The sequence below is a fragment of the Bufo bufo genome, chromosome 6, assembly GCF_905171765.1.
Source record: "Bufo bufo chromosome 6, aBufBuf1.1, whole genome shotgun sequence".
NCBI classification, from domain to species: domain Eukaryota; kingdom Metazoa; phylum Chordata; class Amphibia; order Anura; family Bufonidae; genus Bufo; species Bufo bufo.
Window position 1 is genome coordinate 123,540,100 of NC_053394.1, and position 25,350 is coordinate 123,565,449.

At 47.4% G+C, this 25,350-nt stretch overlaps 1 protein-coding gene across 2 annotated transcripts in view; it reads left to right on the forward strand.

Moving 5' to 3' along the window:
- The first annotated feature begins 709 nt into the window (after nt 1-709).
- The window catches only part of MARCHF8 (membrane associated ring-CH-type finger 8), a 281,618-nt gene continuing 256,977 nt past the window's right edge, over nt 710-25,350 (forward strand). For both annotated transcript variants that reach the window (XM_040435133.1, XM_040435136.1), the window contains exon 1: nt 710-871. The gene's annotated coding sequence lies outside the window, so the exon portion shown is untranslated. The remainder of the gene's footprint in view (nt 872-25,350) is intronic.

The window sequence follows — 25,350 nt, forward strand, 5'->3', positions numbered from 1 at the left end:
CCGAACCCGGACTTTTACGAAAATGTTCGGGTTCGGGTCCGTGTCACGAACACCCCAAAATTCGGTACGAACCCGAACTATACAGTTCGGGTTCGCTCATCCCTATTAAGGACATTACATCAAAGTTGGATCAGCCTGTAGTGTGTTTTTCCACTTTAATTTTGAGTGTGACTCCAAATCCAGACCTCCATGGGTTGAAAAATTTGATTTCCATTTTTTTATTTTTGTGTGATTTTGTTGTCAGCACATTCAACTATGTAAAGAACAAAGTATTTCAGAAGAATATTTAATTAATTCAGATCTAGGATGTGTTATTTTTGTGTTCCCTTTATTTTTTTGAGCAGTGTATATATGTATATATATATATATATATATATATATATATATATATATATATATATATATATATATATATAAAAAGGTCTAGTGTCTATATTTATTTTGGGGGTTTGATCTCTCTCCCTCTATATAGTGTAGGGATCTATATTTCAGAGGATCAATATTTGTCTGTCTGTAATCAGTTTGGGGGGCGACACATAGTTGTCAATGAGGTTAGAGCAGCGCGGTCAGATAGGAGAAACATGTTCTCGCAGACATTTTCCGCCCTCTCGCACAGCGGCCACTAGAGGGCGCTGACAGAACACACCTCTACAGATCAGAGCTGCCTCTGTGTGCTGCCTCTCGCGTGACGTCACGCGGAACTGCTGACTGCTGCTTGTCAACAGGCGCACTTGGACTCTGCACTTCCCCGTGCGGCGAGCAGCTGATCGGGCTGGAGAGTGTGACGTTCCGTGTGCGGATGGCGCTTGTGCTCCGTATGTCAGTCTGCTGCTGGGGGATGACATCACCACCGGAGAGCTTCTTGTAAAAGGTCAGTCTTTGCTGCGTGGGGTGTAGTGCACGGAAGAGGTAATGCAGCCTGTAGTAACCTGAGCTGCAGCAGGACTACTACTCCCAGCATGGACCACTGGTTGGGGTTACCTTGCATGAATGCGTGTATTGCTGAGTTCTGCACAGCACACAGCGGCCGCTGCTGTCAGCTGTTGCCATGGCATCGGTGGGTGTCACTTTTTTAGTTTGGCACATTGTGGGTGTGAGGTCATGTGATGGGTGCTGCACCCAAGTTATGTGCCTGCACCGTAAATATCGTGCACCATGCACCCAGATCCTGGGCACCCGAACAACACAGATATAATGGGTCTGCTGCAGGGAGAGACACTTTTTGCTCTCTTAAAGGGTTAATAAAGGCACTACTGGATTGAAGAGCACCTATCAGCAGGATGAACCCTATTAAACCAGTGATACTACAGACTTGTTGGGTTGATCCTGCTGATAATCGGTTGCGGTGTTCCCAAGAAAAAAAAAGGCAACTGGAGGGCTCCAGTGGATCAAGGGGCGGGGCTATCCCTTCACTCTTCCAGTGCTGGCCACGCCCCTCAGTGCAGTGAAGCCATCAGTTGCCTAAAAAATAAAAGTCTTTGTTCTTGGGAACGCCACGACCGATTTTCACAAGACAGGTATCCTTTTCATCAGCAGGATCAAACCTACACGGCAGGATCCTTGGTTTATTTGGGTTGATCCTGCTGACAGGGGCTCTTTAAAGGGCTTCTCCATGATTGCACCTTCTGACTTGCATTCATAGATATGTAGGTATCCTTGTAATAATTCCTGTGCAGGTACATGTCTAGGATAGGTATCCGATACATAGGGCATATCCCTGTGGGAACCTACAGTAATAACGACTCCATTTTGGTAGTATTACGATGCAGATATGTGTAAGTGTCAGTGCTTTCCGGCCAATGATTCCCCAGTGCTTATAACGCACATTTAAAAAATGTCTTTCTACTTCTGTAGTCCGGCTGCGCGGGATAAATGACAGACATAGAGCAAGAGAGCGTAATATGTACGGATGTAGCAGAGCTGAGTTGGCGTGATGGTTTTGAACTCTCCTGGCACTTTTTTTTCACATTTGGTCAGATGTGTTACTGTAGGGGGGCTGGAATTCTCGGACTCCCGTTCACACAGTGCAGGGCACGCAGCGACAAACCCCATTTCCACTGATGCCATAGGGATCGGCTTCATAAAGGAGGTGGCACACAGGCTTTTTTAGGCATTTTGAATTTTTTTTCTGCCTTTTTTACAGTTGTTTTTTAATTTAAATAAAGTATCAGCACCAGATAGGACGTCTATGGGAAATACTGAACTCAGCATAAACAATAGGGGGTCATTTATCAAGCGGGTGTAAAGTAGAACTGGCTTAGGCCGAATGCACGCGGCCGTAGAACACGGCAATGAGCGGTCCATGGTATCCCGGCCTGGCATCCTGCTCGCAGCAGGAGCGCACGGCGTCATTGGTTGCTATGACGCCGTGCGCTTCATACCGCCGCTGCACTACAGTAATACAATGGTATGATCCATACGAGTGTATTACTGTAGTGCAGCAGCGGCATGAAGCGCACAGCGTCATAGCAACCAAAGACGCCGTGCGCTCCTGCTGTCAGCAGGATGCCAGGCCGGGATACCACAGACCGCTCACGTCCGTGTTCTATGGCCGCGTGCATTCGGCCTTAGTTGCCCATAGCAACCGATCAGATTCCTCCTTTTACTCTCCAAAGGAGCTGTCCAAAATGAAAGGCGGAATCTGATTGGTTGCTATGGGCAACCAACCCAGTTCTACTTTACACCAGTTTGATAAATGACCCCCATTTTTTTGTAGCATATTTTAAAATCTCAGAATGCTCTGGGTGTAGTGTTTTTCCCCAAAAGATACGACCATGGGGCGCATGCAGTCTTGCTGCGGTTAGGATTCGCTGGTGACACATTCCCTTTAAGGCCCCTTTACTTGGGCCTACACATCAGGCAATTATCAGGACTCCAGGAGCAAACTGTTCATTTCCAATAATTGCCTGCGCAGAGGAAGTGAGAGCCGCATTTACATGCAGAATTCACCTCCGTTCTTGGGCAGGAGCTAACGGAGGCTCTGTTCTCAAGTTCTGATATTTTTCTTAATATGCAAATTAGGTCTTTGGTGCACTGAGGACATGGCTATTGCTCTTGTTACAAACAAGCTCCGCTCATTTCTGTGGTCAGCCCTTCCCTTACTGCTTTGCCACTGCCTGGTCCTGTCAATCAAAGCAGCCAGGGAGGGGCTGGCCACAAAAAGCAGTGGAGCTTGGGTGCAACAAGAGCAATGGTGACGCCCTCATTGCACCTAAGGCCTCATTTTCATATTAAGGAAACGTATCATAACTTGGGAACGGCATGTCAGATCAACAAAAGGAAAGAAGTGTATTAAACAGGTGAACCACGGCGAGCAGGTAAACTGCAAATAGAAGGCAGCGCTCGTACGAGCGCTGCTTTCTCTTCAAACAGCTGATCGGGGGGGGGGCAGGAGTTGGACCCCTGCCGATCTGATATTGATAGGTCATCAAAGCAGACAACCGCTTTAAATATTTTAATATAATTCAGCGTGAAAAAACTAGTTACTTTTGCAATTTACATTCTGTAACAAAATTGCTCCTGTTGTGAGTTATCCTCTACCTTTTTATAATGGCGCCCTTAATCTGTATAGTAATTTGCGCGTCCACCTACTGAGGAGGACGCACATGTTCAGTTACACCCTTCAACACGTAGGGGGTCATTTATCGAACTGGTGTAAAGTAGAACTGGCTTAGTTGCTCATAGCAACCAATCAGAATCCATCTTTCATTTTTGGACAGCCCCTCTGGAAAATGAAAGGTGGAATCTGGTTGGTTGCTATGGGCAATTAAGTCAGTTCTACTTTACACCAGTTTGATAAATGACCCCCGTAGAGTCCAGATATCTTGAGCAGTGATGGCCAGTTCGCATTGTTCGCCCGCGAACATATGCAGGCTGCCATCTTTTTTTACAAGTCCGGTGAGGCACAGGTAAGCCCTTACCTATGCCTGTGCGCGAGCCGGTCTGAAAACAAGTGCGGTCAGTGAGAGCAGGCAGTTCCGAGACAGCCACCGGGGGCCTTCCATCGGGCTGTTCTCGGAACTGCCTGCTCCCGGTGACCGCATTTGTTTTCAGACCGGCTCGCGGCACAGGCACAGGTAAGGTTTACCTGTGCCTCGCCGGACTTGTGAAAAAAGATGGCAGCCCGCAAATGTTCACGGGCGAACTTTGCGAACTGGCCATCACTGATCTTGAGTACTCTATCTGTAGTCTTCCTTGGATGATATGCATTTGATCCTGTCAGTTTTCCATAGACACATGTAATAATCGGATGGCAGTACATCAGTTACAGGAGGCCAAAAAATGTGAGACAGCACAGCAGTATATGCTTTTCATATTTATCCGTATGTTACCTCTTACCAGGGAATATATATTTGTATTAGGCCTCATGCACACGGCCATTGCCAGCCGTGGCCCCTATTGTGGGCTGCAAACAGCGGGGTCTGCAATATGTGGGCATCGGCCGTGTGCTCCAGGCATCACAGATGCGGAAGAGCTGTGGTGCTGAACGGAGGCACAGAACCCCTACGGAGTGCTTCCGTGGGGTTTCTGTCTGTACCTGCGCACCGTAAAAAAATAGAACTTGTTCTATTTTTTTGCGGTACGGACGGATCACGGACCCATTCAAGTTGAATTGGTCTGGATCCGTCACGGCAGCCACATGGATGGTGCCCGGGCATTGGGGACCGCAAATTGCAGTCCCCAATGCACGGAACGGCCGCGTGCAAGAGGCCTAAGGATTACACGACCATGAGGAAAAATCCTTTCACTTTCTATACACGTTCCCTGTAAGGGTTACAGTACATCTCATCCTCTTTTTCCCTGACAAGGAGCCAGAATCAATATACTTATCACTTATAAATATTTCCTGGAGTCAAATAACATTTGTGATGTCTGTGAAAGAAATGTTAGTCTTCCTGGTTAAGAAATTTGCATGCCGCCATATGTAAAGTGGTGATCGTAGAGGCAGACATTGCCCTAGACTTCCTGTCAGCAATGCTGACCATGTTATCCTCAGCTGTGTAACTCCTTGGCTGAGTATGTGAACCAGCGAGGGAGATTAAAGGGGTTGTCCCAGTGGCGTAACTAGAGTGTTATGGGCCCCAGTGCAAACTTTGGATCGGGCCCCCCCCCCCCCCCCCCCCTTTTTACAAAGAAGCGGCAGATTTTCTTACGAAGGGCTCTTTCCCTTGTGGTTAGTCCGCTGCGTGAATGAGGGCCAAGCTCCATTCCGGACAGCAGAGACACGGAGCAGTAACATGATTGATAATGCTCCGTGCCTCTCTGTGATCTTTTTACTACAAAATCACAGTGAGATAAAGTTGTCACTGTGAGTTTGTAGCAAAACGATCATAGAGAGGCACAGAGCATTATCAATTATGTTACTGCTCCGTGTCTCTGCTGTCCGGAGCGGGGCTTGGCACTCTTTCACACAGCGGATTAGCCACACGGGATCCGCTCGTGTTAAAGAGCCCTAAGCCCAATGCATGGCTACACTAACCCAGTCCTAATAAAATCTGGTCCTACCTCATCCAGGGTGTCGCTGGCTTCGGCGTGATATCCACTGGATCCAGAACAAGGTCCCTGTGGTGATAGAGAAAAAAATGAATAATCACATAAGGAAGGGATGGTGACTGCCCCTATGAAATCACCAGCAGGGGGCGCTGTGCTGGCCTGGTAGACTGAGCTATGCCAATGTATAGCAGGGTAATTTAGGACATTTCCCCTAAGTGCTACCACACAGTACTAATGCCCACATTGTGGCCCCTCACAGTACTAATGCCCACCTTGTGGCCTTTCACAGTAATTAAGCCCACCTTTGTTCCTGTCACAGTAGTTATGCCCAGATATGTGCCCCCTAACAGTAGATATGCCAAATATGTGCCCCCTAACAGGAGTTATGCCAAATATGTGCCCCCTCACGGTATTTATGCTAGATATGTGCCCCCTTCACAGTAGTTATGCCCAGATATGTGCCCCCTTCACAGTGGATATGCCCAGATATGTGCTCCTCACAGTGGATATGCCCAGATATGTGCCCCTCACAGTGGATATAGCAAGATATGTGCCCCTCACAGTAGTTATGGCCAGATATGTTCCCCCTCACAGTAGTTATGACCAGATATGTGCCCACTCACAGTAGTTATGCCAGATTATTTGCCCCTCACAGTAATGACCAGATACGTGCCCCCCTACAGTGGTTATGCTAGATTATGTGCCCCTCACATTAGATATGCCCACATATGTACCCCTCACAGTGGTTATGCCAGATTATGTGCCCCCCCTCACAGTAGTTGATATATGTGCCCCTCATAGTAATGCCTTTATATGTGCCCCCCTCACAGTAGTTATGACAGATTAGGTGCCCCCTCAGTAGAGATGCACACTTTTGTGCCCCCCCTTCCCCTTTGCCCCCAGTCTGCAAAAAAAAAAAAAAAAACATACTTACCCTCTTCCCTGATGTTGCGCTGCCACACTCACATCGCGCTGCTGGCTGTACTGAAGGCAGTTTCCCGGGCCTTCAGAGCTCCTCCCACAGCCAGCAGCGCGATGTGCGGCAAGCAGAGGGAGCGCTAGAGCTCCTGCTTCACTGATGATCTGGAGACAGCCCGGCAGTGACAAGAACTGCCGGGCCGAATGTATATGAGTGAGTGCGCGCGTCCCCCCTCTTCCTCCTCCCCCTCTCTGCGCAAACCTCCCCCACCTTGCCTCATAATATTAAACGTGTAATGGAGCGCCCTGACGGGGCTGGCATTGTCACTGTACTTCATGCCGGGCCCCGTCACAGCTCTTCATTACATGTTAGTACAGCGGGCCCCCTCCCCCCGCCGGGCCCGGTCGCAGTCGCACCCCCTGCGACCGCGATCGTTACGCCCCTGGGTTGTCCTGCAAAAAATATTCTATAGTTTTCAAACCAGCACCTGGATCTGAATATTTTTGTAATTGCATGTAATAAAAAATGTAGTATAGCTACTAAGTTGTTCAATAAAATGGGTAACTGTATAGCGCCACCTGCTGTTTATTTTTTCTTATTTCTTTGTCCGGCTCACTGAGATGGCCGCACATGCTCAGTTTTATCCTTCAACTGCCTCCTGAGTTGTGATAGGGAGAACTGAGACACGCCCCCTTAGCTGTGATAGGGAGAACTGAGACACGCCCCCTTAGCTGCAGCAGAAAAGACACTCCCCTTGAGTTTCCATCTTGATATAAATCTAGCAGAGCAATGAATGGGGAGATCTCTGGATCCATGGGAGGTACAGGGCTGGTTCTAGCTTTGGTAGAAAGAGGTTGTCGTGTACTACATGGTTTTTTTTACATAAGTCATGGGATAACCCCATTTTCTGATACTTTTATATTGATCACCTATCAGGATAAGCCATCGATATGGGATAGCTGGGAGTGCGACACCCCGCACACCCTCCGATCAGCTGTTCTTCAGTAGCTCTGGAGCTGGAACTACAGCTCCATCCATTGTGTAGTGGACACACGGATGCTGGAGCTACTGCAGAACAACTGATCTGAGGGGGTGCGGGGTGTTGGACCACCGCCTATCAGATATTGATGGCCAATCTTGAAGATAAACAATGATGAAAACAAACCGTATCTTACTGGGTCAATAAATGTTGGGCAACCCTCTCAACAGAATATATAACAACAAAAATGGGTGACCTTGTTAAAGCTTAACTTTTAATCAACACTAGATTTAAAATAATAGCCCATAAATACAATAAGAGACAAGAATATGTGCTGCACGAATGTGCCTAAATTACCAGTGCTCAGTAAAAGAGGAACAGTCTTACCACAGTCTTTCAAAGTGGTGCCACCACTGGGGTCTCCATGGGTCCAGTGCTGGGTCTCTGACCCTTATGTTACTCTACTTGGCTTATACTTGTCAGAGGAGCACCACGATCACCCTATTGAGGGTGGATAAATAAAACTCACCTATCTGGGTATCCCTACCAATTCCCCTATGCAGCCTAGTGACTGACCAGCTTCGTCAATAGAGGTGGGGGGAGACCCCAGTGACGGACCTGTTCGTCCCTACGCGTTTCACTGGCCGTCACCAGATCATCAGGAGACCATCAATCCAGGCTTAGTCTAAGTAGTAAGAGCATCAGAAGTATAGTGCAGGATTTGGAAGCTGGCACCAGACATAGGTTCGCCTGGTGTCACTAGCAGAAGTTAGAGGTGTGTATGGCATCCTGGTTACTCTGGCATCCTGCATGAGTTTTATGCGGACCCAGACTCCTCCTCCCCCGTCTCGCGTGCGAGGCAGTCACATGATGCGCACACGTGACCGGTCACATGACTGGTTCCGTGACCTCAGGGGATTTATCAAAACTGGTGTAAAGGAAAACTGGCTTACTTGCCCATAGCAACCAGTCAGATTCCATCTCTTATTTTTCAGAGCTCCTATGGAAAATGAAAGGTGGTTTCTGATTGGTTGCTATGGGCAACACAGCCAGTTTTCCTTTACACCATTTTTGATGAATTTCCCCCATAGATTTAAAAACAAACCTTGGAACGCCGTCATAATGTGCTGGTGTCACTGTACAAAGGTCTAGCATTCTTCTTCCTGCTTTATCATTTGCCACTGGACCCATTCATTTTCTGGAAGAGCTGGAAGAGACAGTGTGCTGTCTCTTCCACACAGTGTGCTGTCCGCATCCGCATTTCCAGTGCGCGGCCCCGATCTTCCGGTCCGCGGCTCCCAAAGAAAATAGAACATGTCCTATTCTTGTCCGCAATAGCGGACAAGAATAGGCATTTCTATAGGGGTGTCGGCCCGGTGTATTGCGGATCTGCAATACACAACGGACGTGTGAATGGACCCTTACACTGATTATAGAAGAATCTGTTGGAACTGCTTGAATAGCAATTTCCTTATAGTATGACTGCGCGGTGTGGTCGTGTTGCGGTAGCATCGCTGCCGCTTTGCGTTAGAGTACCACATGGCTGTACGAAGCACAGGCTGTAATTAAACTAATTAGGACCACACTATTTAGTTAGGCCTCTTTCACACGTCCATGGTGACCTCTATGAAGATGTCCCAAAAGGCTCGTGTTTGGTCCATGTGTCCTTTTTTACCTGCCGTGTGTCATCTGTGTTCCACAGACACTGCTAGCATGAAAATGTAGTTTCCAGAGCATCTTCTACCAATGGTCCGTGAAGATCCCTGATAGCCGTGTTTGGTCTGAATCATGGACCAAAGTAGTGCATGTCGACTTGGTTCTTCCACTGACCCATAGTCAGTAGAAAATCAGTAACGTGTAAATAACATGTGCTATCCATGAAGAACACGGATAGCACATATCTGTAATTCACTCACGTGTGAAAGAGGTCTTAGTGGTCACACAGCACCCACAGTACCGCTAGGCCAGTAAAAATGCACACTGACTAAACAGTGCCGTCCTACTTACGGTAGTTTAATTAGAGCCCACTGCTGTCCGGTACTCCACCACAGCGCGGCGAATCATAACAGTGACACGACCACGCCGCGTGGTTATACCCTTATATTAGAAGAGGTTGTCTCACCTCAGACATTGGAGGCATATCACTAGGATATGCCTCCAATGTCTGATAGCTGCAGGTTCCACCTCTAAGACCCGCATCTATCTTTAGAACGGAGCCCACAAAGTGAACAAGGGTGCATGCGCAGTGGCCCATCCATTGGAGCGCCGAAAATAGCTGATCGCTGCCTCAGCTATTTCCGTCAGCCCCATAGAAGTGAACGCAGCAGTGGCTGTGATTGCGCAGTGCGCTTCCCATCCACTTCAATGGGACTGCCAAAAATAGCCGAGCACGGCCATCGGCTATTTTCGGCGCTCCCATAGAATGAATGGAGGGCGGCAGCGCATGTGCGGTGTGCTCTCCTTCACTTTGCGGGCTCCATTCTAAAGATTGGTGTGGGACCCGCACCTATCAGACATTGGGGGCATATCCTAGCGATATGCCCCCAATGTCTGAGGTGAGACCACCCCTTTAAAGCAGAGAACATACTAGGTGGCAGAAAAAACAAAGGGACTTGAATGGGATGACCTTGCCTGTACTAGTTTGCTGTGCTCGAATGGACATGCCACTATGTTTATGTAAGCAATGAAGCAGCCCCTTATTTTGCTGATTGGGGGGGCGGAGGTCGGATTCATATGGCATAAAGTATATAAGATAATTTCAAAAACACTGTGCAACTTTCTCACAGCCGGTGCCTGCCGAAATAGACTCCTGCCACCACCTAACATGATTTGAATAACTTTCCGGTGCCCATACATCTGCATGTAGGTCAGAGTTGCTGACATACGGTATGAGAATTTTCATATTGTAGAAATATATTTTGTGCCTAAGGCTACTTTCACACTAGCGTTGTTTTAATCCGGCGTTCAATTCCGACACCGGAACTGCCCGCCGGATCCGGAAAAACGTGTGAAAACGGATTACATTTGAATCCTGATCAGGATTTTGATCACAATGAAAAAATGCATTGGAAAAAACGGATCCGCCATTTATGGACTTTAACTTTTTTTTCACATTTTTCGGGCTTAACATGCAAAAGCCGGATCCGTTTTGACTGAACACACAGTGCCAGATCCGGCGTTAATGCAAGTCAATGGGAAAAAGGCCTGATCAGGCGTTCAGTCAAAGTGTTCAGGCTTTTTGGCCGGAGGTAAAAATACTGCATGCTACGTTTTTCTGAAAAGCCTGATCAGTCAAAAAGACTGAACTGAAGACATCCTGATGCATCCTGAAGGACTGACTCTCCATTCAGAATGCATGGGGATAAAACTGATCAGTTCTTTTCCGGATTTGAGCCCCTAGGACGGAACTCAGCGCCGGAAAAGAAAAACGCTAGTGTGAAAGTAGCCTTAGCCCTGCTTTCCTGAACTGGCCATGCTTCAGTAAGGACTGCAATAGTCTGCCATTTAATAAATCTATAGTACCCCACCCCCAAATGATACTATCCAATTTTACATTAAAAAAAAGATCTTATCGCTTATGACAGTTAGGCCTCTTGCACACGATTGTATGGCTTTTTCAGTATTTTGTGAACCACAAAAAACGGATCCGCAAAAAATATGGATGACGTCCGTTTTTTTTGCGAAATGGAACAGCTGGCCCTTGATAGAACAGTACTATCCTTGTCCGTTATGCGGACAATAATAGGACATGTTCTATCTTTGAATGGAAATACGGAAATGGAAGGCATACGGAGTACCTTTCTTTTTTTTGCGGATCCATTGAAATGAATGGTTCCGTATACAGCACGCAAAAAACTGAACGTAAACGGAAAAAAAAATGTTTGTGCGCAAGAGGCCTAAGGCCCCTTTCACACTAGCAAGAATTTTGCATGGGTGCAATGCGTGATGCGAACGCATTGCGCCCGCACGGAATCCAGACCCATTCATTTCAATGGGTCTGTGTACATGAGCGTTGGTTTTCACGCATCACTTTTGCATTGCGTGAAAATCGCAGCATGTTCTATATTCTGCGAGTTTCACGCAACGCTGGCCCCATAGAAGTGAATGTGACTGCATGACAATCTCATCCACAAGCATGTGCAGATGCGATTTTCACGGATGGTTGCTTAGAGATGTTTGTAAACATTGTTTTTTATCACGCACAGTAAATCGCATTGCACCCGCAAGATAAAAACTGAACAACTGACCGCATCCGCAAACAAAACTGAATGGCTTTGTTTGCAAAATCGTGCAGTTTTCACTGAACGCATCCGCAACGCTTCCGTACATAATCCTGACACGCTCGTCTGCAAGGGACCTAAGGGTACGGCCACACGGTCAGATTTGTGCATGCAGTTTTAAAATGAAAATCATATATGACTTCACTTTTTTGATTTTACTCCTCATTTTGGCTCAGAAACTGCATGCAGAAACCTGACTGTGTGGCGGTACACTAGGGCTGAGCAATTATGATCAAAATTGAACATTTTACCTCAACTACGATTAATGAACGATTATTTAGTTTTTTTTGCCCTCATTGTCAATAGTTGTGTGAATGGTGGGGTGAGGCGGACTCAGCTGGAGTGGTGGGGTGAGGCGGACTCAGCTGGAGTGGTGGGGTGAGGCGGACTCAGCTGGAGTGGTGGGGTGAGGCGGACTCAGCTGGAGTGGTGGGGTGAGGCGGACTCAGCTGGAGTGGTGGGGTGAGGCGGACTCAGCTGGAGTGGTGGGGTGAGGCGGACTCAGCTGGAGTGGTGGGGTGAGGCGGACTCAGCTGGAGTGGTGGGGTGAGGCGGACTCAGCTGGAGTGGTGGGGTGAGGCGGACTCAGCTGGAGTGGTGGGGTGAGGCGGACTCAGCTGGAGTGGTGGGGTGAGGCGGACTCAGCTGGAGTGGTGGGGTGAGGCGGACTCAGCTGGAGTGGTGGGGTGAGGCGGACTCAGCTGGAGTGGTGGGGTGAGGCGGACTCAGCTGGAGTGGTGGGGTGAGGCGTACTCAGCTGGAGTGGTGGGGTGAGGCGTACTCAGCTGGAGTGGCGGGGTGAGGCGGACTCAGCTGGAGTGGCGGGGTGAGGCGGACTCAGCTGGAGTGGCGGGGTGAGGCGGACTCAGCTGGAGTGGCGGGGGGAGGCAGACTCAGTTGGAGTAGCAAGGGGAGGTGGACTCAGTCAGGGCAGCGAGGGGAGGCGGACTTGGAGCGGTGGGGGGGAGGCGGACTCAGTTGGAGCGGTGGAGGAAGGTGAACTCAGTTGGAGCGGGGGGGGGGGGAGGCGGACTCAGCCGGACTAGCCGGGGAGGCAGACTCAGTTGGAGTAGCAGGGGGAGGTGGACTCAGTCAGGGCAGCGAGGGGAGGCGGACTTGGAGCGGTGGGGGGGAGGCGGACTCAGTTGGAACGGTGGAGGAAGGTGAACTCAGTTGGAGCGTGGGGGGGGAGGCGGACTCAGCCGGACTAGCCGGGGAGGCAGACTCAGTTGGAGTAGCAGGGGGAGGCGGACTCAGTCAGGGCAGCGAGGGGAGGCGGACTTGGAGCGGTGGGGGGGAGGCGGATTCAGTTGGAGCGGTGGAGGAAGGCGAACTCAGTTGGAGCAGGGGGGGGAGGCGGACTCGGTTGGAGTGGTAGAGGAAGGCGGACTCTGTTGGAGCAGTGGGGGTAGGCGGACTCGGTTGGAGCAGTGGGGGTAGGCGGACTCGGTTGGACATGGGCAAGATTATGTCAATTTATCAGGCTGCATTTCAACTTTGGTTATTTTTTGATTAATCGCCCAGCCCTACCATACCCTATCATCATCTTAATGTAGGATTAGAGCTAACCTGGCAAGCGAACCACAGGTAACACACAGTGCCAGCAGGCCTGCCTTTTGATAATGCATATTTTTAGCCAAATTGCATAAACTGTCTTTGTTTCTAAGACAATGCAGTTCAGCAGAACATATTTTTTTTAAATAAATTAAGAAGAAAGATACCGACCTGATCTTATTAAAACGATAGTTCTAGTGAGATCATAGAGGTCCCTGGAACCAGCTACAAACTCATACTAACTGCAATTTAGTCATTCTGAAAGTGCAACCATTGAAACAACAGAGACGTCAAAACACTAAAACAAGATGACAGATATTTTATTCAGTGTTAAAGGGGATGTATCATATACATTTTTGTACTAATTGAAACCAAATAAGCGTACTCTTTTTTTCTAAACTTTTTATTTTCTGATTGTAGCATTGTATTTAGCATGCTCTATGACTTGTGCAGAGGTCACTGTGCAGGGAGGGGGAGTAGATAAGCTATGATACCAGCAGTGTTAGGCTAGTTTCACACTAGCGGAAAGGAACTCCGGCAGGCTGTTTCCGGCGGGTGAACAGCCTGTTAGATCCGTGTTGCCGCTAGTGCATGCGTGTCCCCGGATTGTCTATAATGGGGGCGGGCCGAAGTTCCAGGGGCAGCACGGCAAACATGTCGTACTTTTATTCCGGCCACCTCTCGGCATGTTTGCCGTACTGCCGCCGAAACTCCGGCCCGCCCCTATTATAGTCAATGGGGCCGGAGCGGTAGTTCGGGGGACGTGTGCACTAGCGGTAGTATGGATCCGACAGGCTGTTTACCCGCTGGAACAGCCTGCCGGAGTTCCTTGCCACTAGTGTGAAACTAGCCTTATTTATACAAAAACAGCTGATGATTCAGGTAATCTGGATTGGAGCTTTGCTGTTCATTACTATGTCAACTTAAACTGAAGTAAAAATTATGGCTTTAGGGCTCATGCACACAAAAGTTTTTTTTTCTGTTTATGTTCTGTTTTTTGCGTTCCATATACGGAACCATTCATTTCAATGGGTCGGCAAAAAAAACGGAATGTTCTCCGTATGCATTCCGTTTCCGTATTTCCATTTTTACGTTCCGTTCAAAGATAGAACATGCCCTATTATTGCCCGCAAACCACGTTCCGTGGCTCCATTCGAGTCAATGGGGCTGTAAAAGAACGGAACGGATACGGAATGCATCCGTATGTCTTCCGTATCTGTTTTGTTTTTGCGGAACCATCTATTGAAAATGTTATGCCCAGTACAATATTTCTATGTAATTACTGTATATGCCATGCTTCCATTTCCGTTTGCGATCCGCAAAAAACAGTAACCAAACGGAAAAATGCAACAGGAACGGAAACGGAAACACTACTGAAACAAAAAACTGAAAAACTGATCCATTTAAAATGGACCGCAAAACACTGAAAAAGCCATACGGCCGTGTGCAAGAGGCCTTACTATGTACAAAAATGGGTTGAATTTCCTGCTATATTATCAGTGTAGTTCATTGTAACTACCATAAGGCCCCTTTCCAACGAACGATTACGGATTGGCTCAGGATGCGTTCAGTGAAACTCGCACCATTTTAAAATTAATGGGTCAGGATTCAGTGCGGGTGCTATGCGTTCACGTCACGCATTGCACCCACGCGGAAAACTCGCTCGTGTGAAAGGGGCCTAAGAGAACATGGTCAGTAGCATTATAGAGCATCTGTCAGTGTTATTAACCCTATTAAACCAGGAACACTGCATTGTAGGGTTGATCATGCTGATTAAAACAATACCTCATTTAAGATTGTATGATGCACCATTCTAGAGAAAACAGCATTTTTATTAATACACTAATTAGCTAGTTGGAGCACTGAGGGACCAACCAGAGCCCTTGGAGCACCAGTTTGTGAACACTCCTGCAGCCTTAGCCACTCCCCCTTCCCCTGAATTGACAGGGCTGGATATCTCAGAGAAAAGGGGAAGTGGGGAGTGGCTAAGGTTGCTGGGGTGTTCACAAACTGGTGCTCAAAGGGCTCTGGACGGCCTCTCAGTGCCCCAACTAGCCAATTGATAAAAATCAAGTTTTCTCTGGGATGGTGCGTCATACCGACATAAATGAGGTATTATTTTAATCAGCATGATCAACCCATCCAGGCAGTATTCCTGGTTTAATAGGGTTGATAATGCTGATACATGCTCTTTAAAGAAGTCCTCCATCAATTGATTGATATCGGTCATGCTGTATACTTGTTCTCCTTTGATCCCAAGAGCAGGAAACGTGATCATATGTGCATTTTCCCTGTCTACGGGTGACATGGAAATAGGGTTGTTGCGATACCAAAATTTGGATTCGATTTCGATACAATAAAAAAAGTATTGCGATACTCGATACCATTCGATACCATGCGAAAAAAATAAAACACAAAAAGCCACGTGCATTCCGCATAAAAAAAATGGCGAATCGCGTAGTTTTAATTTTTTTTCTGTTCCGGCGTTCGCCGCATAGGAGATTTTTTTAAAATATTTTAATAGTTTGGACTTTTTGGACGTGTCAATATGTGATATGTTTATTTATTGTTCATATATCTTATATGTAAAATTGTGGAAGGGGTGAATTATACTTAATATATTTATATATTTTTCTTTTTAATTTAATAACCATTTCCCCCTTAGGGGCTAGAACCTGGGATATTTTCATCCCTTGTCCTAATCAACCTGATAGAGCTCTATTAAGGTAAATAGGACTTCACACTCTCCCTGCTGCCCTGTGCATAGTGCACACAGCAGCAGGGAACTTACCATGGCAGCCAGGGCTTCAGTAGCGTCCTGGCTGCCATGGTAACCGACCGAAGCCCCAGGATTACACAGCTAGGGCTTCGATCAGAAGCTGCCACTGCCATCAATGGAGGGGATGGAACCCTGTGGCCACTGCCACCAATGATTTTAATACTGGGGGGGTTGAGTGGGTGGTCGCATTGCGCCACCAATGATTTTAATACTGGGGAGGGGGGGGGGGAGGCGTGTACACTGCACCACCAATGATAATCAGCCTTTAATAGAGGAGGCGGGTGCCGACAGCAGATCAGCGGCAGTTAACCCCTGAGGGGTTAACTGCCGCTGATCGCAACAGGGTGCCAGCTATGTGATTTTGCTGCCGGCACCTTCCTCCAGTATTAAAGGCTAAAGAGAACCTTTCATCTGTTTTGACATAGGCTATTTATGTTATTACCTTGGGTGTATTTTTTTTCAAACCCCCCCCCCCCGTTCATCCACTGTGGTCCCACGTTATTTTTGGGCACTGTATTGTGATGAGCTGTAACTTCACAACAGGGCGGAGCCGCGGTCTTCTGCTGTGGGTGTCTACTTTTCCGTGGCTGTGAGCCGTCTGCTCTGGGAAAAGGAGACGCCCACAGCAGAAGACTGCATCTCCGCCCCGTTGCGAAGTTACAGGTCATCACAATACAGTGCGCCAAAATGACGTGGGACCACAGTGGATGAACGGGGGGCTGGGGGTTTGAAAAAAAATAATACACCCATTGCATCAGTGGGGGCCGCCCTACAAGGTAACAACATAATTAGCCTATGTCGAAACAGATGAAAGGTCCTTTTTAACTATCATTGGTGGCGCAGTGCGCCCGCCCCTCCTCTGCGCCTCTCTCTTCTTATTGGCAGCAGCGGCACAGGGGGGAGAGAGAGCGACTCCTTCTCCCCTGTGCTGCTGAGGGAACATGAGCGCGCTGACAGCAGCGTGCTCATGTTCTCTGATGCTAGGCTGCGCAGTAGGGCAGCCTAGTATCGATAAATGTCAAATCCCGGTATCGTATCGATACGGGACAAAAGTATTGATTGGGTATCGATATTTCGATACCCGCAACAACCCTACATGGAAATAGCTTAATGGGAGTCTATCAGCAGTTTTGAAGGTGATATATAAAGCAGTTGAAACATACCAAGGTGGATGGTTCTACTAGTCTGCTAGGAATTCCATTACTGTGAAGTGTCCTGGACTCTCTCCACTTAACCCTGTCTTCCTCTATCCTCTTGAGTGACAGCTCAAGCCGTCTCCTGGATGGATACTAGGGCAGTCGGTCCAGTCAGTGCAGAGAGCCGTTCAGTTTGACTTGTTCCATAAAGATCAATAGTTAGAAAATCCGGAGACACCGACCCTTTAAATTGGAAGCTTGAACACTCAGTATGGCCGATTGAAGGAGAGGCGCCAAATGACATCTTCTTGACCTTTTCAAAGGGACTGCAGAAATGTTGAACATTACCCCACACTCCAGTTTGGGGGAAAGTAAGCGCCTGGTGTCCTAGCCACTAGTAGGCATCTTATAAATGGCTGTAGTGACACTAGATAATGACCGTGGCATTTAAAGTTAAGGCTACTTTCACACTCGCGTTTTGGGCAAATCCATCAAGGATCTGCAAAAACGGATCCGTTGCAATAATACAATCGCATGCATCCGTCATTTACTGATCTGGTTGTATTATCTGTAACATAGCCAAGACAGATCCGTCATGAACTCCATTGAAAGTCCGTTTTAACACATTTTGTTCAACATGTCAGGTAGTCAGCGGTCAAAGGAGGCATTCCTTCCCCAAACTGTAGAGATTTTTAGAAGAAATGAAAGTAAGAGCAGTTCCACTAGCGCGGTCACATCGATGCATTCTCTATAAACAGGAAATTCTTTCAGTTCCCGTACAGCAGTTGTATTGCATGCAGTGTTTGTCTGCATTTAATACAACTACAGAGGTTTCTCTTTTTCTATTTATGTGGCATTTAGCTGTTTATTTGCTCTAGCATCCACCAGATCTCTAGTGATTTAATATATTAAGCTTCTGACAGCGACATATAAGACATCCCCTGAGCTATGAAACCAAATGTACAGGATTAATAAATATACAGTATATCCCGGCTCTAGTGCTGGGCTGCAGCCATCATACTCCCTTGTTTGCTAGCCATGCCCTTAACTGCCAGACAGGCCAAACATATCAGAACTGCTGCTTGGTTACCAGTGGGAACAAACATATTTACTAGGGAGTCTAAGGCCCCTTTCACACCGGCGAGTATTCCGCGCGGATGCGATCCGGGAGGTGAACGCATTGCACCCGCACTGAATCCTGACCCATTCATTTCTATGGGGCTGTGCACACGAGCGGTGATTTTCATGCATCACTTGTGCGTTGCGTGAAAATCGCAGCATGCTCCTCTTTGTGCGTTTTTCACGTAACGCAGGCCCCATAGAAATGAATGGGGTTGCGTGAAAATCGCAAGCATCCGCAAGCAAGTGCGGATGCGGTGCGATTTTCACGCCCGGTTGCTAGGAGACGATCGGGATGGAGACCCGATCATTATTATTTCCCCTTATAACATGGTTATAAGGGAAAATAATAGCATTCTGAATACAGAATGCATAGTAAAGGGGTTAAAAAAAATAAATAAATATTATTTAACTCGCCTTAATCCACTTATTCGCGCAGCCCGCATCTCTTCTGTCTTTATCTGTGAGCAATAGGACCTTTGATGACGTCACTACGCTCATCACATGATCCATCACCATGGTGATGGATCATGTGATGGACCATGTGATGAATGCAGTGACGTCATCAAAGGTCCTATTGCTCACAGATGAAGACAGAAGAGATGCGGGCTGCGTGAACAAGTGGATTAAGGTGAGTTACATTTATTTTTATTTTTTTAAACTCCTCCAGCGCTATTGTACTATGCATTCTGTATTCAGAATGCTATTATTTTCCCTTATAACCATGTTATAAGGGGAAATAATACAATCTACACTACAACTAACCCAAACCTGAACTTCTGTGAAAGAAGTTCGGGTCTGGGTACCACAGTCAGTTTTTTATCACGCGCGTGCAAAACACATTACACCCGCGCGATAAAAACTGAACATCGGAACGCAATCGCAGTCAAAACTGACTGCAATTGAGTACCTACTCGCGCGGGTTTCCCGCAATGCACCGGGACGCATCCGGACCTAATCCGGACACGCTCGTCTGCAAGGGGTCTAAGATTAGTGACCATTTACTTTTTATACTTTATTGACAGGTTCAATAATTGATCATTAGGGAATCTGATCATAGGGCTGCCAGCAATGATCGGTTTAATATGAGGATTGTTCAAAAAGTTCTGAAATTTGTGGAAAGTATATTGTATATCACTAGTGTGCCAGATTTTAGGCAAACTGAATCTTTTGAAAAAAATTTTTTTTAAACAAAGTGAGACTGATGGCTGAAGGTCTGTATCTGAGGAATTTTAAATTCAAGGATGGGTACCTTTTGGAATTCCGGCATTACACTTACACACATTACATGGATTTATATTTACATATAGACTTACATATGGACTATGGACCCATTGAAAACAATGGGTCTGCAAATAATATGTGGACTGTTGGTAACTATGCTTCTATCGCGTCTTGCACCTCTGAGGCTCCGGAGCACTGTAGCTAGTGCAGATGGGTGGGCTAATCTGACACTTGTGCTCTTTATATGTTTTCTGTGCTGAAACCAGACTAATTATTATCCATCGCCACTTACCTGGGAGCCGAGTAACTACCAGTGCTCATCAGTATAGGCACCAGCCCTTCATTGAAAATCTTGCAATACATCTGGAGCACTACAGGAGCATGGAGATCAGACCCATGTCACCCCTCCCTGTGGCAACTGAAATGTCACACCTATTTAGCTTTGCAAAACGACTTCCTAATTAATAACTCCAACCTACTTACAGGGTTGACCAGGAGTTTACCACTGATGGCCTATCCTCGGTATTGACCATCAGTATCTGATTGGCAGTAACCTGCACCATCCGCTACACATTGGACGGAGCTTTGTTGTGCCGGTGCTAAAGGACAACCCCTTTAGAGGATATCTTTGCAAATAATAAAAATAAAAAACTAATTTTCTTTGGGATTCAAGTAGTCTTGGGTAAACTTAACTTGTGCTTTCTGTAAGAAATAGTCAGCACAACTCGGCAAAGAAGGAAGGACTGCCTGGTCATATGGTCTCATGGGAATTTCTTTGCAAGTCTGCATTTTCCCTATGTGGCTGTGTGAGTAAAATATCAAAGAGTAACTGTCATTTACTTGATGAAGCAGAGTAAATTACCAGAAAGCGCAGCTCAGTCTACATGACTTACTATTGATAGCTGAGAGAACAGTGTCTATCATGGACTCGTTTATTGCACCTTAATGTCTGGTTAGGTATCAAAGTTGCATATTGATGTACAAGATCCAAGACGTTTCCCGGCAGACTGGCTCCAAAAGTAAAATCTGAATATGGACGTGGCCTCCAAATGTCCCAGATCTCATATGGACCGAGCACCTGTGGGATGTGCCGGAAAAGGTCCATTCGATGGAGGCCCTACCTTATAACTCGTCATAGCAGCAGAGTTTGTATTTCAGCACAGTACAGGGCACTGACAGCAGGGGCAGTAGGAAAATTAAAAAGTGATATGGACTCCTTATCTGCAGTAGTACTCATGTATTACTGTAGATAATCGGGGTGACCGACAGCATCTCAATGAGATTCAGGTTAGAAATTTGACTCAACCACTCCAAAACTCTACGGTTGCCGTGCGTGGAATCCGCTGCGTGAAAAAATGCCAAACCTCATTCCGGACAGCAGAGACACGGAGCAGTAACATGATGGATAAAGCTCCGTGCCCTTCTGTGATCTTTTTACTACAAAATCATAGTGAGATAAAGTTGTCACCGTGATTTTCCTCGAGAGCCCTAAGGGGGGATTTATCAAAGATCAGCGTTTTACGTGTACATTTTTTATTTCCCCCGTGCTTCTGGAGGATGCGCCTAATTTATGACAAGGCACAGGCCTAGATTTAGGCACAATGGCGTTTAAAATGTCAGACATGGGTGAGTAACCCAAATGAGCTTGAGCTTTAAGTCGCAAATGGACGGGCCGGACATTCTCCTTTAGAATTTTCTGATAGGGTGCAGAAAATTCATGGTTCCATGGATGATGTCATTGTCCAGGTCCATCCGAAGGAAAGCAGTCCCAGACCCTCATATTTCCACCACATTTGACTGTCGATATGATGTTTTGTATGGGGGACTGTCCTTTAAAACATTCAACCTTTGACTCATCAGTCCAAAGAATATTTTTCCAAAAATCTTATGGGTCATCAAGACATTTAGGAAATGTGAGGCAAGCCATTTTTTTCATTCTTTTTGGTCAGCACCAGTGATGGCCAGTTCGCTGTGTTCGCCCGCGAAGACACATGCGAGCTGCCATCTTAACTGACAAGTCCGGCGATGCACAGGTAAGGCTACTTTCACACTAGCGTTCGGGTGTCCGCTCGTGCGCTCCGTTTGAAGGGGCTCACGAGCGGCCCCGAACGCATCCGTCTGGCCCCAATGCATTCTCAGTGGAGGCGGATCCACTGAGAATGCATCCGCCTGCCAGCGCTCAGCCTCCGCTCCGCTCAGTGAGCGGACACCTGAACGCTGCTTGCAGCGTTCGGGTGTCCGCCTGGCCGTGCGGAGGCGAGCGGATCCGTCCAGACTTACAATGTAAGGCTACTTTCACACTAGCGTTCGGGTGTCCGCTCGTGCGCACCGTTTGAAGGGGCTCACGAGTGGCCCCGAACGCATCCGTCTCAGTGGAGGCGGATCCACTGAGAATGCATCCGCCTGCCAGCGTTCAGCCTCCGCTCCGCTCAGTGAGCGGACACCTGAACGCTGCTTGCAGCGTTCGGGTGTCCGCCTGGCCGTGCGGAGGCGAGCGGATCCGTCCACACTTACAATGTAAGTCAATGGGGACGGATCCGCTTGAAGATGACACTATATGGCTCAATCTTCAAGCGGATCCGTTCCCCATTGACTTACAATGTAAAGTCTGAACGGATCCGCTCAGGCTACTTTCATACTTAGAAAATTTTCTAAGTTTTAATGCAGACGGATCCGTTCTGAACGGATGCGAACGTCTGCATTATCGGAGCGGATCCGTCTGATGAAACATCAGACGGATCCGCTCCGAACGCTAGTGTGAAAGTAGCCTAAGTCCTTACCTGTGCCTGTGCGCGTGCCGGTCTGAAATGAAATGCGGTCACTGGGAGCAGGCAGTTCTGAGAACAGCCACCGGGGGCCTTCATCGGGCTGTTCTCGGAACTGCCTGCACCCGGAGACCGCATTTCATTTCAGACCGGCACAGGCACAGGCACAGGTAAGGACTTGTCAGTTAAGATGGCAGCTCGCCTGTGTTCACGGGCGAACACGGCGAACTGGCCATCACTGGTCAGCACCTTGCAACTCTCCCACGGTTGTCATTTTGAGCTTAAAGTGGCCCTGGAGAGAAACTAAAAGTGGCCCCATGTTTTAGACGGGTCCAAAGTGACAAAAGATGGAGCAACGCAAGTAGACAGGTACAACAGAAGTAGGCAGGGTATTCAATACTGTAGTGCAGCACAAAACTCTGCCGCCTTCACCACAGTATTCAACTGTATCACTATCCTGAGAACGATACAGTTGAGTTTAGGAGGGCTCCTGCAGCCATTGGCTAGGTGCATAAGTACCTGATGCTCCTAGCATAAATTAATGATTGTTATGTACCCACCAGCGTGAGGAGGGCTTAGGTGGCCCCCTGGGCATCGGCCCACTGGGAAATTTCCCTGTAGGGTCTGTGGCCAGTCTGCCTGGCTCACCGGAACGAGTTGTGCGAGCGGCAGGCACGACACTGGAAATCAATTGTAGGGAAGTCCTGTCCTTGTAAAGGTAAATGCACACAGAAAATCTGCACAGATTTCCATGTGCTTTTCTGTGCATTTCCACACCAAAAACGCACTAACAACCCCATGTGTTACTTGCGGTTTTTTGTGCGGAATTGATGCAGTTTTGCCTCAGATTTCACCCTTGCGTTGAAAAAGGTGAAATACGCACAGAAAGATTGCACAGATGACACGGTGCAGATTTCAAAATCCATGCATCAGGTCAATTTCCTCAACTAAGGGTGGGTTCACATCAGTGTTATAAATTCCGTTATGGCCTTCCGTTATAACCATGTTAACGGAATCCATAAGACGGAAGTCAAAACGGAAGCCTTTAAGAGGCATTCCGTTTTGATCCATCATAATAGAAGTCTACGGGAATCATAACGGATCCGTCAGGTTCCTGTTATGCAAGACGGAAAACAAAGTCCCGTCGACAGGACTTTTTTTTTTTTTCCGTTCTGCATAACTGAAATGGGACTGATCCATTATGATTCCCTTTTAAAGGCTTCCGTTTTGCATTCCGTCATAATACAAGTCTATGGGCAGCAGAACAGATCCGTCCTAGTTTCCGTTATGCAGGACTGGACACCTGCATAATGGAAACCAGGACAGATCCCTTCTGCTGCCCATAGACTTGTATTATGACGGATCAAAATGAAAAGCCTCTTAAAGGATTCCGTTATTTTCCATTATAACTGTGTTAGATCTAGATAGTGCTCAGTGCACCAGATGTGATGGAGATAGGGGAACTCTGATCCACATGATCTGGAGTTGTCCAGTTATTGCAGCGTACTGGTCGAAAATACATGAGTTTTTAAATAAGAGATTGGGTTTGCCAGCGGTTTGTAATGGATTACAGCAGGGACACAGACACCGTGCCGTTTTTTGCGGTCCGCAAACCGCGTATCCGCAAAAAACGGAAGCCGCCCGTGTTGCCTTCCGCAATTTGCGGAACAGAACGGGCGTCGGCAATATAAATGCCTATTCTTGTCTTTTTGGGAAAATTAAAATAAAGACAAAAAATATATAAAATCTGCAGGTGTTTGCAGGGAAATCCATGCGTTTAATCCACATCAATTGGTGTGGATTTACGTGCAGATTTTGCATGCGGATTTGATGTGGGTTTTCTGCATGCGGGTTTTACTCTCCCATTGAAGTGAATGGACAAAATCCGGTCAGGAAAAATAAAATAAATTGACATGCTGCAGATTTTAAAATCCACGCCGTAGGTTAAAATCTGCGTGGAAAAAAAATGCATTGTGTGCATGAGAATTTCAAATTCTCATAGAATACAATGTACATGACCTACAGTGCCGATTTTCCGCATGCAAATCTGCGCTGAAAATCCGCACGCAATCCTGATTGTGTGCATTTACCCTAAAGGGGTTCCGTCACTGCACACATTGGTGGCATATCGCTAGGATATGCCACCAGTGTCATGATAGGCGTGAGACCTACACCTTTTACTTGAATGGAGCCATTCTCCATTCACTTGTATGGGAGTTCCAAAAACAGCTGAATGAGCGCCCTCCGCTATTTTCAAAAGTCTCATAGAAATGAATGGAGAGTGCAGTCAGCACTCCATTCACTTCTATGGGACTGCTGGAAATTGCTGAGCCAGTGCTCGGCTATTTCTGGAACTTGTTCACATTCTAGACATAGGTGAGGATCCCAGAGGTAGGACTCACACCTATGTAGCGTTATGCCACCAATGTCTGAGGTGAGACAACCCCTTTAAAGGGGTTTTCTCACCTCAGACAATGGGGGCATATCGCTAGGATATGCCCCCATTGTCTTATAGGTGCGGGTCCCACCGCTGGGACCAGCACCTATATCGAGAACGAAGCCCCGAAAGTGCGCAGCCGCCCTCCATTTATTTCTATGGGTCCGCCGAAAATAGCCGAGCGCTGGCTCGGCTATTGCCATCTGCCCCATAGAAATAAATGGGAGCATGGGCGGCACGCTCCCATTCACTTCTATGGGAGAGGCGGGGATTAACGCTTGGTGGTGGACGGACCCCGGGAAATCTGGGGTCCTCCAGCCACAGCACTCCCCGCTCCGTTCTCGATATAGGTGCGGGTCCCAGCGGTGGGACCCGCACCTATCAGACAATGGGGGCATATCCTAGTGATATGCCCCCATTGTCTAAGATTGGAATACCCCTTTAAGGCTGAGACTAAACCGAGACTTTTTGTAGCACTTTTGACTGACTTTATTGAGCTAAATCATTAGTGTAAAGCAATACAAAGTTACACGGGGATGTTAAAATCATTAAAACTGCTACAAAAAAATCTGGAAGCAGCCCTCCCCTCTGGTTTTGAGATGTATTGCCAGGAATTCCCCTGCTGTTGTAGCCAGCGTATGTCTTGCCATGCTAAGATGAGAGAT